This window comes from Neolamprologus multifasciatus, chromosome 2 (assembly GCF_963576455.1).
Source record: "Neolamprologus multifasciatus chromosome 2, fNeoMul1.2, whole genome shotgun sequence".
Lineage (NCBI taxonomy): Eukaryota > Metazoa > Chordata > Actinopteri > Cichliformes > Cichlidae > Neolamprologus > Neolamprologus multifasciatus.
The window spans coordinates 36,766,609-36,772,126 of NC_140440.1; the positions used below are offsets into that span (position 1 = coordinate 36,766,609).

The 5,518-nt window shown below is 42.0% G+C and overlaps 2 long non-coding RNA genes across 2 annotated transcripts; one reads left to right on the forward strand and one right to left on the reverse strand.

The window, feature by feature from the left end:
- The first annotated feature begins 504 nt into the window (after positions 1-504).
- Positions 505-2,698, forward strand: LOC146525020 (uncharacterized). Its single transcript, XR_014869766.1, has 2 exons — positions 505-1,829; positions 2,340-2,698. It is a non-coding gene; the product is annotated as an uncharacterized LOC146525020 (long non-coding RNA).
- On the reverse strand, positions 2,249-4,999 carry LOC146525021 (uncharacterized). The gene is made up of 2 exons (XR_014869769.1): positions 3,992-4,999; positions 2,249-3,909 (listed from the first exon to the last, which is right to left on the reverse strand). It is a non-coding gene; the product is annotated as an uncharacterized LOC146525021 (long non-coding RNA).
- Positions 5,000-5,518: the final 519 nt, after the last annotated feature.

Here is a 5,518-nt window from a genome sequence, read left to right on the forward strand (position 1 = left end):
TATAATTCTTTTCTGAAAAGGGACCTGAAGCTAGTGAACTTAAAATACCTTTTTACAAATAAATAAAAACTCTTCTGCGACATGAATATTACACCTCATTAGCTAGAACAAATGAGCTGTTGACTTATAAAGTTTTAGACAATAACACGTGAAACTGTACCACTCCGAAACAGTTGCGGGAGGAGGAAGCAAAATTATTGAAGAAAGGGAAAGTTAACACTGTAGATTTGCGTAGGGTAAGCGATGAGAAGGAATGTTTGAAAATGTGGATGATGGAAGCAGAAAGGAGGGAAAAGAAAGCAGCCCTGAAAGAGTTGCCTAGAGAAGTGCATGGAAGAGAGGCTGATGCACAATCTGCCTCAGCGCCTCTTCCGCCTCTGTATAACACGGAGAACAAAACATCATTTCCCTGTTCACGCACTGTTTGTGCTTCTCCTTGTGCCCTAGTACAGGCTGTTTTGCAGGGCCTGAAAGCCGATGCCGACCTGGACTCCTTTCCCTCCTTTTTTTTTTTTTTTTTTTTTTTTTTTTGCCTGTCCCGTTTGGCTCTTTTGCCATCAGAATTATTGTCTAAAGGCGAAGAAAGATGCCCAACGGATTTTCTTTACCAAATTGACCATCCCAGCTTTGCCGTAATGGTCCATTTGATTCACCTTTTATTCTTTATTTTATTTTCACTTGCTGAATACGGGACAGACTTGACTGGGGGAAAGAAAAGGGAGAAAGAAAGAGAGAAAGAAAAACAGTTGAGAAGAGGGACGGGGGAGAAGGGCAAAAAACAAAAACCAACAGAATAAGCAGAAAAAAAAAAAATAAATAAAAAAAAATACATATATCGATCACCTGGATCACCTGTTGAGAAAGAAAAAAGAAAACAAGCAGAAGAAAACGAGAGTAATACAATAAACAACATCACAATGATATATGGGAATATGACAGTAAATACTAAATATTAAACATTATTGTGCAGCACGTAAGATCGACAGCACAGTGTGCATTGAGGTAGGAGCCAAAAAGGGTGTAGTTTGTGTGTGTGATCACCCGTGTGTACACCTGTGAGCATGGACGCGCTTGTTTTCTTAAAAGGACTCCTTTCCCTCCTGATCCTGCTCTGCACCACACGACACACCGCCAGAAGACAGCAGCGCCAGTTCAGCGGCTGGAGAGCGGCAGCTCCGCCAAGAGGAAGCGTTAGAAGTGACACTCAAACCGGGCAGAGGGCCGAGAGTACGGTGTACATTTTAGGACATCGTCAGGTCTCAGGAAAAAAGTTGTCAGGTCTCAGACTCACATGAAAAAATGTCAGGTCTCAGTCTCACATGAAAAAATGTCAGGTCTCAGTCTCACACGAAAAAATGTCAGGTCTCAGACTCACATGAAAAAATGTCAGGTCTCAGTCTCACATGAAAAAATGTCAGGTCTCAGACTCACATGAAAAAATGTCAGGTCTCAGTCTCACATGAAAAAATGTCAGGTCTCAGACTCACATGAAAAAATGTCAGGTATCAGACTCACATGAAAAAATGTCAGGTCTCAGACTCACATGAAAAAATGTCAGGTATCAGAACACGAGCCATCAGACAGAGAGAAAATCGTCCTGCAGGTGGCGCTGTTGTCACGTCCCACCAATGACTGTAGTGACAGCTGCAGTCACGGAGAAACTTGTGTATCTCTGTTCGGGAATAGCAGATAGAGCGTAGGTTCTGAGAGGAGGACCAGCGTTTACGCTTCGAAAACACGACCGAGTGTTTTAACCTGACAGCCTGAGGTGTTCTTCAGTAAACTGGACTACCCGACAGAAGGACCCGAGGCCCCGCTGCACTTTTTCGGTAAGTTAAACGTGTTTGTAAGCTAATTCGTAACTACCGTCCTTAGCTAGCTCCTGAGACCTAGCTAGCTAAGATGTCAGGGTTTGTTTAGCTGTGCAAGTGAATGCATTTACTAAAGAAATCAAGAGAAACGGCCCAGGCTGCTCAGTCACTAATTACTGTTACTGTACTTTTATTACAAGTATTATACTGTAAAAGCAACAGGCTGCACCCTGCTGCAGCTCCTGTGCAGAGCTGAATATTAAATATGTGCAAACAACAGCATGTTTTCAGTCTCTTGCCACATCTGTAAAGACAGTAACAATTTTTTAAAAAGCTTGTACTTCAGTAACTCCTCATTAATCAGGAACTATGGATTAAAGTACTGTAGTGTACTGTAATACTGAAAAAAATGTAAGAGAAGAACTTCAGATCCTGAGTGTGTGAGGACAGAAGAATCAGCTTTATTTCAATTTTGAGGGATAAAATTTATATCTGAGTTTGATGGTTCTGTTGTCTTTGTGATTACAGGAGCTGCCCTCAGATTCAGACCTCAGCCCCATCGAGTGACAGCAGACAGATCATCCAACATGTTCACATGTTAACTGCAAAATGAACTGATGAAAACAGTACAAAGGTTAAAGTACCACACGTGCTGTAGTGAAAGCTGCAGCTGTTTTATTGATAAAGTTAAAGACAAAAAAGGATTAATCACTCATGTAACTGTGTCACTATATATCAGCATTAACAGGACCTCAGTTTGGTGTTTCACAAAGCTGCTGATCTCAGACCTGCACAGCTTCCGTTTTAAACACTTGATGTACTCAGCTGCATGAAGAGCATATGAGATTTTCTCTAACACAATTAAATAAAACCTGATGAAGGTCAAAGGTCATCACTTGTATGTTGAACTATAAACTTGTCATCTGGAATTTTTTCACAGTTTTTTTTTTTTTTTTTTTACACATAGTGTGTTATTTACCATAAAGTGATTCAGCGTTATTCATACCAGAGTAACCAGAGAGGATCACATATTTTTAAATATATAACTTTCTACAGGACTGAATATAATATCTTTATGTAAAAGTCTGGAGCCTCTGGGGAGTATCAGAGTATTTATAACATTACACAAACCAAAGGTCTCATCACAGTGTTGATGAAATGCTGGGTTTATCCATCTCCTGGGGCGGGCCTACGGAGGAGTGCTGAAGATTTCCCTGTGAGGGAGCTGCTGGTGAAGATCATGAGTCCTGCTTGATCAATGCCATGAGCTTCAGTCTTCCTGGTGTTTCTTAAATGATGCCTCTGATGCCTACAGCGGGTCAACAGAACTTATGGCACAGGACAGCTGTGATGAAAGAAAGGGAAGAAGTTTCTCCAAACCTCTGGACCCAGAAACCCAGCTTGGTCCTGATGGTCTCCCTCACTAGTTTCTCTCCAGGGTGAATGTAGCCGTTGATATAATATGGACTCTATTATTAAATGAAAAGAACAAATTAGACTACACTACTGAAACCTGCTGCTGTTTTTAAAGTCTCCATGTTACCAGGCTGTAGAGGGCTCTGAAGATTTAAACAGTTTTAGATCCATTACACACAGTCTTATGTTAAATTCTCAAAGGACAGCATTATATTTTTGATATTAACAGTAACTCTGGGCCTCTGTAGAGTGTGCAGATGATCTCATCGCTGTCTAAAAATGTATAACAAAACCTCAGGAGTGCTGAATGCTTCAATAACACAGATTATTAGAGTAGCAGGTGTGTAGCATCGCTAACTAGCTAGCAACAAGCCTCCAACACAGTGCGTATGCTAGCGGCTAATCTAGCGAACGAATTAACAACAGAGTGATTTTAGAACTATAAGATGATAAGCTGTGTGTTTTTATAACAGTGACATGGTTGTATTTACCTTAATTAAACGAGTCGTCAGTCGCGGTAAACCAGCAAAAAAACTCGAGCAGCCGGGCTACGTAAAAAGTGTAGGGGGGCGTGTTTGCGGTCACGTCCAGCGGGTGTGTGGGCGGGAGCGTTACACAGTCGCTCCACCTCAAGTCACTACTCCAAATTTGCAAGATGGCAGCCTCCATCTGAGTCTGAGACCTGACATTTTTTCGTGAGTCTGAGACCCGACTTTTTTTCATGTGAGACTGAGACCTGACTTTTTTTCATGTGAGACTGAGACCTGACATTTTTTCGTGTGAGTCTGAGACCTGACATTTTTTCATGTGAGTCTGAGACCTGACATTTTTTTCCATGTGAGTCTGAGACCTGACATTTTTTTCCATGTGAGTCTGAGACCTGACATTTTTTTCATGTGAGTCTGATACCTGACATTTTTTTCATGCGAGTCTGAGACCTGACATTTTTTCATGCGAGTCTGAGACCTGACATTTTTTCATGTGAGTCTGAGACCTGACATTTTTTTCATGTAAGTCTGAGACCTGACATTTTTTTGTGTGAGACTGAGACCTGACATTTTTTCGTGTGAGTCTGAGACCTGACATTTTTTCATGTGAGTCTGAGACCTGACATTTTTTTCCATGTGAGTCTGAGACCTGACATTTTTTTTCCATGTGAGTCTGAGACCTGACATTTTTTTCATGTGAGTCTGATACCTGACATTTTTTTCATGCGAGTCTGAGACCTGACATTTTTTCATGCGAGTCTGAGACCTGACATTTTTTTCATGTAAGTCTGAGACCTGACATTTTTTTGTGTGAGACTGAGACCTGACATTTTTTCGTGTGAGTCTGAGACCTGACATTTTTTCATGTGAGTCTGAGACCTGACATTTTTTTCCATGTGAGTCTGAGACCTGACATTTTTTTCATGTGAGTCTGATACCTGACATTTTTTTCATGCGAGTCTGAGACCTGACATTTTTTCATGCGAGTCTGAGACCTGACATTTTTTCATGTGAGTCTGAGACCTGACATTTTTTTCATGTAAGTCTGAGACCTGACATTTTTTTGTGTGAGACTGAGACCTGACATTTTTTCATGTGAGTCTGAGACCTGACATTTTTTTCCATGTGAGTCTGAGACCTGACATTTTTTTCATGTGAGTCTGATACCTGACATTTTTTTCATGCGAGTCTGAGACCTGACATTTTTTCGTGTGAGACTGAGACCTGACAACTTTTTTCCTGAGACCTGACGATGTCCTAAAATGTACACCGTACGAGAGGGGCCCTCCAAGCACTTAGCCACACACGGAGCGCGCCGCGGGCTAATGGATATTACGTCCTTTGCCACGGATCAGCCTAAATATTGTCCCACGGGTCAGGAAATTGGACGCGCAGCAGCAGGCAAGCTGAAACCATGCAACGTGAGGAAAATATCACCGCATTTGCCTGACCCTACGCTGGGGGTAAGACACCTGACCTACGAGCATGAAGAAAACTATGGATATTGTCAGACTTACAAGCAAAGACAGGATGAATCTGTGGATTATTTCATACATCGTATGATAAATGTGTTTGAAGCTAATGGTGGAATACCGAAGGACGACATGACAGGCGTCACCGCCTCCACATGTGAGCACCAGCTCTGCGGCCATATTTTACGGGGACTAAGATCAGATGTGGCAGCCAAAGTAAGGTGTTCGCAAGTGGGGAGGGAAAATGAACCTCGGCTAACAGAACTACGACGCCATGCCCGCCATGCTCAGAACCACCTTGACGAAAGGAAAAGCAAGAAAGAGGAAAAAC